Source organism: Stegastes partitus, unplaced genomic scaffold, assembly GCF_000690725.1.
Source record: "Stegastes partitus isolate 25-593 unplaced genomic scaffold, Stegastes_partitus-1.0.2 Scaffold1472, whole genome shotgun sequence".
In the NCBI taxonomy this organism is placed as follows: domain Eukaryota; kingdom Metazoa; phylum Chordata; class Actinopteri; family Pomacentridae; genus Stegastes; species Stegastes partitus.
Genome location: NW_007579203.1, coordinates 84636 through 96884, shown reverse-complemented (window position 1 = coordinate 96884; position 12249 = coordinate 84636). Strand labels below are relative to the sequence as shown.

General features: G+C 40.1%; 1 protein-coding gene across 1 annotated transcript in view; it reads left to right on the top strand.

The window, feature by feature from the left end:
* Nucleotides 1-3192: 3192 nt before the first annotated feature.
* Nucleotides 3193-12249, top strand: part of LOC103370711 (C-myc promoter-binding protein-like) — a gene marked incomplete at its 3' end in the record, with an annotated part of 93641 nt that continues 84584 nt past the window's right edge. The window contains exon 1 of the mRNA XM_008299842.1: nt 3193-3423. The remainder of the gene's footprint in view (nt 3424-12249) is intronic.

The window sequence follows — 12249 nt, the reverse complement described above, 5'->3', positions numbered from 1 at the left end:
ATTTCCCAAATGGCACAGCTTTAAAAGTCACAAAGCTTGTTTTTGGATGTAATCCAGAGGCGTTCTTCTGCTTCCTGGAGATGAAAATGCACTCCACTCTTCATAATGATCTTTCTGACATTCATTGATGACCGGCATCGTTGGGGAGAAAAATATTTCATACAAATTTCCTTTTTTCAGCCTCCATATTATCCATTTTGTCGCAGACAGCAGTCAAGGCCACAGTGGTTCGTTGCATTTAATCTTCCTCGTAGGTTTTTTAATTCTGTTTTTGCATTTGCAGTCTGTATAAGTTACATCAACATCTACAGTAAGGACACATTTTTCAAAGCAGGTTTCAATCCAGAAAGATGAATTTTAGTTGTGTCCATATTTTGTAGTGATTTAACTTCTCGCTGTCGTTGTTTTCAATAACTGAGTGGTTGTTCTCAATCTCTTAATGGGTGTCTCTCTCTTTTACCTTTTGTTTCTCATTAACATATTTTGTGGCTCTTTCTGGTCATTTTGCATTTTATTGTGTCACTTTGTGGTGATTTCTTGTCTCTTTGTGATCATTTTGTTTCTCTTTTTAGTTGTTTTGCATCTCTTCATATTTCTTTTTTCTCTCTCTGGTCATTTTGCATGTTTCGTAGTCACACTGTAGTGATTTTTTTTTGCTCTTTGTCATCATTTTGCTTCTCTCTGTCATTTTGTGTCTCTCTCTGGCCATTTTACATTGTTTTGTGGTCACTTTGTCATCATTTTCCGTCACTTTGTGGTCATTTATGTCTTGCTATGGTCATTTGGTGTGTCTTTGAGGTCATTTTGCGTGTTCTTGTCACTTTGTAGTTCATGTTGCTTCTATTTTTGGTCATTTTGTGTCTGATTTTACATTGCTTTGTGGTCACTTTCCCATTATTTTACGCATCTTTGTGATCATTTTGATTCCCTTTGTGGTCATTTTATCTCTGTGGGTGCATTTTGTTTCTCCTTGTGGTCTCTTTACAGTCCTTTCTGTGAAAGTGACATAAAAAGAATACCGCTAATTTGTATTTAAGTGAAAGTACATAAGCTAAACTTAATCTTCAATCAAGTGTTTACTGTAAAATGTAATTATTAACATGATGGTTCTCCTTGTTTTGTCCTCAAAAGCAAATCAAGTCGCTAAAAGTCTCCACAACATGAAGAACAGAAGTGGACACACATAGAGGGACAGTTTTACATCAAATCTCCTTTTCACTGCAGGAAGGAGCTCATATCATCTACCTGATACTGACAATACTCACGATTAAATTACCACAATATTATCTGCTTATGAAGCTTTTTTTATGAGGTGGATTAATGCTGGTCTTAATGAAGTAAACCCCCATTATGTCATGATGCATTTGAATAAAACTGAAGATAAATGCATGTTTCACTTTGATGCTGTCTTCTATTATTAAATCCATAAATACATTTTTAATAGTTTGCTGTGGATGAAGGGAAACACTAATGAACATGTGCTGTGCTGACATGAAAGAAACTTTTTTGGCTCATGTGTCAGCCGAGCAATTATTCATTCAAGTAAGCAGGGGACATTTTTGTGTTTTTTGGCAAAATGACCACAAATATTCACAAAACCACCACAAAGAAAAAGTAAACAACCACTAAAAGATGGAAAACACAACTGCATTGTTTGCAGTTGTTTTTAATGGCGGGGGTCCTTCTGAAGGTCCCTGTTCAGGGACCTGTTGTCTCATAATCCATCAGTGATGTGTATGCCCTCTATTTAAGTATTTATATGTGTATGTGTACATTATGTAGAAACCAGTAATGTAATAGTGCTTCAAAATTAAATAAAATTTGCACTGAACCCAACTGAAAATGGAACAAAACCAAATAATCAAATAACTTGAACAATGATGTAATAAAATGTTCAAAATTTGGCATTGAAAGTGACATAATAGACATGTTTGACCAGGTAAAACAAGCATTTATTATTGTTTATGTCAAGTGTGATGTGTTTGTAGGTGTAATGAATGCTTAGCTAACTAGCTGTCTCTGACTATGTTGAACAAACAACGCTATGCTGTTAGCTTGCTGTAGCGCTAGCTACCGAGCTAAATTGCTGTCTTAATGTTAAACTAATAGTTTTTCGCTGTATTTACTTATTACTTATATTTACTAGCTACCTAGCTAAGCTGGTTGACCCTTAAGTTAGCTTGCTAGCCAAACGGCCAACTTTATGATACACTGCTTAAGCTCGTTTTAGCGCTACCTAACTAGCTGACTTTGTGCTGAACTTCTACCGTTATGCTATATTACCTTGCTATAGCTAATTACTTGACTTTAAATTAAACTAATAATATTTTGCTGCATTAGCTTGCTGTAGCTCTAGCTACTAAGTTAACTAGTTGATTTTATGTTGAACTAATAATGATGTGCTATATTAGCAGTCCTGGCTAACTACATAACTTAACGTTAAACTAATGACATTATGATATATTAGCCTTCTGTATCACTTACGCTAATAAGCTTGTGTCATGTTAGCTTGCTCTAGAACTTGTTACTTAGCTAACTAGCTGAAATAATGTTAAACTAAAAACGTTGTGCTCAATTAGCTCGCTGTCACTCTTCCTAATTAGCTTGAATTCCGTGGTACTAATAGGCAAAGTTCTTACTTTTGACCTCCATCAATTTTAAATTAATTGGCAATACAACACTTACTATGTGTTTTATCTGGCACACATTATATTACAGTTAAAGACAGATGGATCATGGATTTTTAAATATAAAGTTCATGTTAAATGAGTAAAGGGTTTGTATGGATCACAACGGCTCTTGAGGTACGATTACCACCTACAGGGGTCATGGAGGAAGATGCTCCGCTACCATATTTCACTATTAATGTTTTATTAATTTTTAATTTATCAGCAAGCTTATGACAGTATTTCCCAGTGTGGTAGATTGGTAAAAGGTTCGAATACTGGGGTCAGGCTGCTGTGGTTATAGTTGGAGAGAGTCCGCAGAGAATGAATGGAAGTCAATGAAATGTCCTCTGAAGTGATGGAAACACCGCCGTGTGTGTGTGCGTGTGTGTGTGCGTGCGTGTGTGTCTCTCTGTGTGTGTATGCGTGTGTGTGTCTGAGTGTGTGTATGCGCGCGCGTGTCGGCGGATTCCCATCACAACCAAGATGGCGGCGGAGCGGACAGCCGGCTCGGCACACTGACTGACAGACGAAGCAGCAGCAGCAGCCTCGCTCGGTTGGACAGCTAACGGTTCGACTCCGAGAGACGGGAGCGAATAAAAATAAATAAATAAACAATTTAACGGCAACTACAGAAGACGACACCCGGCTCCGGTCACCTCGCCCGTGTCGCCTCGGTAATGCAACGGCGCCGGTAGACGACGGACACCGGCCGAAGTTGAGCGTGTGAGGACCGATTTGACGTTCGCAAGCGGGGGTAAGTGCGAAATGATGAACCGTTAACAGTGATCCGGTGAGGGATTTACCGAACAGCTGCTAACTACGAGGAGCTAGAAATCCCTCATGCTAGCTCCGTCACCTCACTCCTGTTTGTTTTAATTTGTTTTCTGTTTCATTATTATTATTATTTTAATGACATTACTGGCATCACAGCGTTGGAGACTCTTTTTTCTCTCTCTCTCTCTGTGCTTCTAACCGAAGCTCAGTAATGTGCCACAGGTTGTTTGCAATCAAAGCTAATTCGTGAATATTTTAGTATTCCAGTCAGTCAAACCTCATTAAAGCGCAGGTTAGCCGCTGTTATGTCTGTTTTACCCGCTGGCGTGCGGTCCAGAGCTAAAAATAACCCCAAACACTACCCTGTCCGTGTGCCTGGGGGGTATTTTAGGTTGTTCACTTTGTACTTTTGAATCAGAAAACGCCTCGAATTCAACCTTGCTTGTGGGCAGAAGGCACAGAAGGTGCAAGGAGAGTCCTTTCAGGTGCTGTGTGGAGGATTTGCCCAGTCCAGAGGGTATGTCAGTGGGTTTTCAAGGGGCTTTTCAAGCTCTGCCTGGTGGTGTGAAGCAGAAAAAGAGAGTTCAGGGTGCTGACTGCATGATTACGCTGTGAAGCTGCACAATATTGGGAAAAAAAAACTGACCTTGTGAAATCTATCTGTTCTGTGACATCGAAAAAAATACATGCTTTCCCCCAGCTGACTTGCATAACTGTATTTTTAAAGAATGATTTAATCTGGAGGTGATTTTGTAGGGGAGTGCATCTGCATAGGAAATAAGAAGTGTGTTTATAAACGCTGCTCTCATGTGTTGTAATGCTGGCAGAGGTGTCCAGGATCGTTTTTTTTCTTTCTGGTTTGAATAGCATTCAGCTCTGGCTTTGCGCTCTTCATTCTGAGCTGATCAACAAATGCAAGACACTGCTGACAGAAAACCTGTTTTCGGTTGACATCATTCTTTCTGTAGCTGCAATGTTTCCATACAGCTGACCTCTTTCTGCAACCAAATCTTCCTTTTCACTGTTTCTTTCCTGCCCCTCATTCATTTTGCTGCGTGCATGTGGAGGCTGCATGTCAACAAACTCCCTGTCTTGTAAATAAAGAGATCCAAACCCTGAAATCAGAGTGAATTATGACTTCTTTTCTCGATTAGTCATGCAAAAGGAGAATGTGAGTCTTCTTTTTGTGTCAAGCAGCAAACAATCTTGTAGCATGAAGTCATTTGTCAGACTTTGCCTGACTGTTGTGGATGTGCACATCACAGTGTTGATGCTGAAGCGATGTGTTGTGCTGTCAAACTTTTTGATGAGTAGAAAGGGCAGTAAGTTCATGCTTATGAAGCCTTGGAAGTGTTACTACTGTGCATAGGTGTAGATTTCAGATAGTGATGTAAGAGATGCACCCCCTCATGGTTTAGAAGATGCGCATCGTGTTTTCTCATGCATTTTCTTTTACGTAAATAAAAACATTGTCATCATAAATGGATGCATGGACGGCACAGATCTTCAGATTTAGAGCTGCAGCCAATGATTGTTGTCATTCTGATTGATATGTTGATTTTTTTTCTCAGTTACTTGATTATTTGTTCTCATGGTGATCCTAAAATGGTGAAACATGTCGATCTGTGTTCTCCAAAGCTTAAGATGACGTCTTTAAGTGTCTTCTTTGGTCCACAGCCCAAACATATGCAGTTTACTGTCATTGGGGAGTAAATAAACTGTAAAATATTCACATTTAAGAAGCTGGAATCAGAACATTTTTGCTTTTTCTTTCTAAAAAAATTCACTCAAAATTATTCAATCAGTAGCTGATGATTCATTTATCAGTTGACTTCAAATCTGTTTATTAAGTAATTATTTCAGCTCCTAACAGAATGCAGGAAATGAAATGTTTGATGCTCAACATTTTCTAATAAAGGACGCCCAGACCCCTGCTTAACGTACCCCCCCGCCCAGTGTTTACCACCACTATAGCCACGCTAATGTGTAAAATTGGGAATGTGCTCAGAGATATTGTGCAAATGTGACGAGTGCAACGTGTGGAAACTGATCTGCAGAAACAAACCACGACAAACCACCTGCAGTAATCCTGCTCCTGTCGGACGTCTGACAAGAGACATCAGACTTGAGCAGTAGTGACAGCTACCATGGGCATAGATTTCATTTGCACATTGGTGGAGGGACACATAAAGCAGATGTCCTCCCTGGGGGAAAGTTTGAGCGTCAAACACTTAAATTCCTGCATTCTCGTGAATTTTTTCGCACCAATTTGCACTTTTTCTGCATCAGATTGTGGTGGAAATGTCTTTAGTTGTGTAAAAGAAAACGCAAAGTTCAGGCGCCAGATGAAGAATCAAAGTGAAATGGAATGCATGTGGATCTAATTACATTTTCCGCAGTAGATTTAGTGGTTGTATGAGTGGGACGTCTCTTCTACATCCCCTCTAAAATCTACGCCTCTGCATCCATGATTTATTTGCCCTAATCAACCAAAAGTACAAACTACACAGCTCACAATGTATACAGCCCTGCTCCTCTACTTTTTCTCTTCTCTCAGCATGGTTCTAAATTGCACTTATGAAACTTTAAACAGAAATTTGACACATCTTTGCCTCAAATCCCACAAAATTACATCTGTTTGTGTAATTTACATGCAGTGGCACCATATCAAAAATGTGCCTCCCTCTCAGTCCCGTTCACTTGTAATGCATATGGAACTTGCTGGCAGACTACCACATAAGTATCTGTTCAGCGTGAGTTCACTGCATTTTTAGCAATGTCCCAGCATGCACTCCTGACCTCATTAAGTTGATCTTGTAGTTATTCTGCTGCTCCAGCTTCAGCTTCATGCAAAATTCTCCCTTTACTCTTCTCAACACCCCAAGTACCACACAAAGCACACAGTTCAGGCACCAGGTGACAATTGAGAATATAATAAAATATTATGCAGCAGGGATCTCAGGAATTCTGTTTTGCTTTCAAATACGTGTTCTCGTGTGGATTAACTTTTCTCTTTTATTAATGTTCCTGCAAAGTCAACTCACATATATGCATGATTTACGCTTCTGTCCTTCCTTGTGTCTCTTGTTTGAGGCATGTGACACCTATTCACATCAGTGATAAATTAATTCATTACTTATAAACCCGCTGGACTCCAGTAGATCATGCTCAAAACTTTCTGCACATTCAAAACATATCTGTGTTTGTTAAACTGGAGAAAAAAGATTGTCTTGTGCAGGTGGGATTGTTTTATCTGCGACGTATCTTCTGTGTCATCCCCCCCCTCTTAAATCTACGCCTATGCTATCATGGTTTGACTTTCTGGAGATTTACTTCCCCCCAAAAATTCCCTTTGCATCGTTTGTTGGTGTCGCACGGGACAGACAAGTCTGGTCAAATCATACATGTGACAGAAATACCCTCAAGCCTGTCATTTTAAAACCTCAGCTCCACATACCAGAAAGGTAACCTACTCTGTAAACCCATAAATCCTCTGTCTGCTCTGCTTTTTTTGGGGATTTTCATTCAAGTGTGAGTGTCTTCACTTATCACGACACTGGTTCTGTTGTTCTACACGTGATGGACGGGACATGTTCCGACTTATTGCCTCGTCTGCTCATGTTCACAGGGCAGGAGGGCACCCTTTAGGAATGCCAGAGAGGAAAAATAAGTCGTACTTTAAATGTCTGGCACAAAAAAAGCCGAATGGCACAGACTGATTGCATGGGCTGCTTGACCGGGCTCCACGGTCTCGTGTACGATTTACAGCAGTGAGTAAAAGATCAAAAGGAAAGGCAGCGAGACGGTGTCTGCCTGGCTGATTGAAGCCTTCAGGTAACCCTGGTTTCTCTTATCCTGACACCGGGGTTAAAGCCTGCTGTCCGTCTATAAGTGACGCCATATGTTCCTGCTTGTGCCAGTGATGCTTTTAATACCCGAGGCATAGGGTGCATGTTATTCCCATTTTGTGTAATCCAGTAAACACAAAGTGGAGAAACAGTCTGATTTCCATAGTGGAGCTTTAAATACCTTAAGCTGTTTTCAAGAATTTCTGCAGTTTTTCTATTATATTCTATGTTTGTCCCTTATTGCTGCATGATTATGTTCATGTAAATAATCTGGATTGTTTTTGACAGTATTGAGCTCTCAGTTATTCATCATGATTATTCATTGATTGTAGGGACAGAATTTCTTTTTTATTGTAATTTCACTTTTTAAATACAGCTCTACTTTCACTTTCACTTGCACTACATCTGTGCTAATCTTTGCATACAGATAAGATTGGTCTGTATTCACCATTAAATATGAAGCCTCTGGACCCCAAAACATGACGGAGGGTTTAAAAGGCATGTTATGTTTTTTTTAAAAAAAGCCAAAATGACACCATTTATCAGAGCATCAGAAACTGTCAAAACAGAAAGAATAGTCAGATTTTTTTAGCCTTCTGACAAACCTTGAACTAATCATCTGTAACATGTTGTTCCATCTGGAAAAACATCTCTGCATCAAATTGTGATATCTCGTCAAAATCACTTTATTCTTCATGTATTATTGCCACAGACAAACCATTTGCTCTAACCAGATTCTGTAACATTTAAAAAATTCTGTCCTCCTTACCACAACTGAGAAGCCACAAGTGACTCAGCTGTGAAAAAACAGTCATGTGAGAAAAATTCAGGGACTTTTCATTTAAACTGCAAACTGTGTTTAGACAGAGCAAAGAGGACAAGAGAGACTGAGAGGAACATACAAACTAATAAAGTAAATGCAGCATGGTTAAAAAAAAAACAAAAACATGGTATACAGAGCAGCAAGCTGTTTGAGGATATATTCACCATGGTGAAATATCTTTGTAGATTTGATGTGCAGAGTTGTGTGACCTTGTTTGTAGACATTGTAAAATTGTAAGTAGTAAAATATCTGTTGCATACAGAGCCAACAAGTACTGCTAACACCTGTAGGCACTTTGAAAAATATTGTACATGATTATTTTGTTTTTATTTCTTTCAGTTTTTGTAAAATAATCAAAGAAATTAAACTTTTTTTTTTCTTTGTTTAATAATTTCTGGCGTTATAACATTGTTATATTGCACCAAAGACATTTCTGAGTTTTCTCTCCTTCTAGTCATGGTTGTTCTGTTTCCATAGAGGTGCAGGACTTTATATTGCAGTGAAATACTGCATGTCACTGAGAAGGTTAACCAGCTATTTTCCAGCTCATCATAACCACAGGAGCAGATATTGTTTTGGATATCTAAACTGATGCTAGACAAGGAAGGGGGTTCAGTGAGGCAATTGTTCTTGGCCTTCATGTGTTCATTGTGCTGTAGTTTGTGATGTTTTGTCAAGTGGTTTAACAATTGTGTTGCTTCGCGGCACAAACACAAGTCTCATGCAGTCTTTGCATACAGTTTGTTCTTGTTTACCAGCACTTCCTTTAAATACCAAATCCTTCCAAACAGCAGATGATGATGATGCTTTTCTAGAGGCTATCTCTTTACCATCTGCTCCAGAAATTAGATTTTGTCCGTCTTCTCTCTCTCGTGTGTGATTCTTCTACTCTGTATTGCAGCCACAACATCCAGGACATTTTTTTACACAGGCTGCCACTGCAGGGGTAATAATGCAGCGGTGTGAAGGCTCCCCAAAAGCGAAGCCAAAATATCTGAATCACTCCCTGGTGGCCGGCAGTTAGCTTTGGAAGCGCTTGATTTGAAATGCAGCACAGTTTTCAGGGAGCAGAGCGCGCATTTTAGGTGTCAGTATCGCAGTCGATCATGTTCATTTAATTGCGTGAAACCAAAATCAGGATGGAGATTAATATTCGATTAATTTTGCAGCAAGTGTGTCCCACAGGTTGGTGTGTTTTGGTCTGGAGGACGCTGCAGGAGCCTGTTTTAGCTGTTATTAAGACTGAGTTAGACAAAGTACAAGGGTCACCAACGATGCCCTACATTTTTCGGTAATGTTATTTAACACTTTGTATTCAGCTGTGCAGTTGGAGGCAGTGATGGAGACGGAGACGGCATAGATGAGCAGCAGAGCAAGAGATGTAACTGCTGAAAACAAATGGCAGTCATGCTCTTTTGCATTCTGGTCTATTTCCTGCTTCTGCGAGTGTTGAAATTGTCCTCTCCGTCTCTCCAGTGATTTGTGCAGGAGTGTTGACTGATGCAACACGGTGGGTCTATAAAGAAGCTCTCGCTCTCTCATGCACAACACGGAAACATTGTCCGTTATTAAACTTCACTGAGATATGTGGGCGCAATGCAGCAGCTTTTATATAAAGCCCATATACAAGAAAATGTGCCTCACCAGCAGCTTTCTTAGGTTGTGTATTTGCTTTACGGATATCAATAATGAGGAAACTGGTACCTTAAAGCTTTTGTTAAGATCTATTCACTTAAACGCACAACAGTAATAGTGATTGGTCCGGGTAAACTAAAGGTAATGAGTCTGTTGTCTTATTTGTTACCGGACCCACACATTTCCCTGTTGTTTTAGACTATTTGATAAACAAAAGTATCTACTGTGCTTGAAACCCAAAGTAACAAAGCTGGTTTAAAAGTGTAATAATACTTTTTGTTCTCAATAATTACCATGAAAGTGCTCACTAAATCTGCTATGTGGTAAAAGCCCTGCCACTGAAATAGAGCCGCAACAATTCAAGGAAAAAGTCTAAATTGGCTGATTTCAGCTTCTTAAATGTGAGTATTTTCTGGTTTCTTTCCTCCTCTACGACAGTTAAGTGAATATCTTTGGGTAGAGGACAAAAGAAGACATTTGAAGTGATGATCCTGTGCAGTGGAAAACACGGACTGGTATTTTATGGCAACTTGACTTATCGAGAAAATGATTAATAGATTGAGTGACAGTGAAAATGACCATTAGTTGTAGCTGTTCTTTGTTTTATTAAAGATAATTAAACTTTATCTATTCTATGCTTCGTAGAAATTAAGACACCTTTTATGCTAAAAACACGTTAACTAAATACAAAAAATTCTGGAAACTTTGCCTATTAAACAATAAATTAATAACCAAAATCAAGTGTCAGTTAAAAATATACAAAATCAAGACTTTGGTCGAAGCCAAGTTGTGCGTTCGTAACACCTGCTGCTTCAGACACATTTTTTGATTGTACTTTTCTGTAGATTACACCACAGACCTAGTGTTTTAAGGACAGAACTTGGTGGAAACAGAGCGGATATGTGTGATGTGAAGAATTCTTTGATAAGAATTTGATTTTGTGTCAGCCCAAAGGTCACAGCACAGAATGTTCTTGGTTTTCATAGACTCTCACCAAATGGAGACGTCGTACTGGAAAAGAAAAGCTGCTATAGATGTGCACGCAGAGCAACTGAGAATAGGATTACATGTTCCCAGGGAATACCCTCCACAAACACTAATTAGCTGTAAGCTCAGAGTGTTTTCTGCAGGGAGAAAGGCAGGATGTGTCCTCAGTCGGTGGGTGGCATCTGGTGGTATACAAAATGAATTTGGGCACCGGTCTCATCATCAAAAGTGAGATTCATAGCTCCTAGCAAAGTCATCTGTCAGACGAAAACACATCTCACTTGGTCCAGCTGTTGGTGGGTTTTCTCCGAGGAAAATTATGCTGCAATATGTGCGAACTGAATAAATGGAGTTTGCTACAATCAGATCCAGTGGAGGAGTTTCAGGTACTGAGTGGAGAGAACAGGACTGAAGGCATGGATGGGAAGTAGAGAAAAAAATAGCTGCACTTTAAAGTTTCACACAAAAGTAGTTGGTGCTTAAGTGTTGAATTACTAGAGTGTGTACACCAATCAGCCACAACATTAAAACCACCTGTCCAGCACGGTGGAGATTCCCTTCATCCTGCCAAGACAGCTCCGACCTGTTGAGCTCTGGACTCCCCAGACCTCTGAAGGTGTCCTGTTGTATCAGGCACCAAGATGTTAGCAGCAGATCCTTTAAGTCCTGTGAGCTTCAAGGTGGGGCCTCCGTGGATCAGACTTGTTTTTCTAGCACATCCTACAAATGCTGATCAGATTGAGATGTGGGTAATTTGGAGGCCAAGTCAACACCTTGAACGCTTTGTTTAGTTTCTCAAAAGCATTCCTGAACGGTGCTTGGCAGGACGCATTATCCTGCTGAAATCACGGAGTCCTGTTGCCATTAAGGGATGGACAAGGTCTGCAGCAATGTGTAGGAAGGTGTCAAAGTAACATCCACATGAATGCAGGACCAAATGCTTCCCAGCAGAACATGCCCAGAGCTTCACACTCGCCTTCTTCCTACAGTTCATCCTGCTGCCATCTCTTCCCCACATGATGTAAAAAATAATGTTTTATCTGTCCAGGCCACCTTCTTCCGTTACCTTATGATCCTGTTCTGAGGTTCATTTTCACTGATGCACAAGTGCCAGTGTCGGCATCGTGACCAGTACGTGGCCACGCACTCAGCAAGCTGTGATGGACTGTGTTTTTTTGACACCTTTCTATCATAGCCAGCTTTAAGGTTTTCAGCAGTTTGTGCTACAGAAGCCCTGCTGTGCGACATACCACACAGGGCAGCCTTCACTCCCCACAAGCATCAGTGAGCAGTCGGCGCCCATAACCACTTTCAACCACTTTTGGGAGGTGCCAACTGCTGCACGCCGGGAACACCCAACAACACATGCTGTTTCAGAGATGCTCTGACCAGTCATCTTGCCATCACAGTTTGTCAGTCATGTTCTTTTCCTTCTGTCAGTCTGTCAGTGGTTTTAATGTTGTCTGTGGTCAACATATATCAGGGCTCATACTTATTTAGATTAAGCTGAATG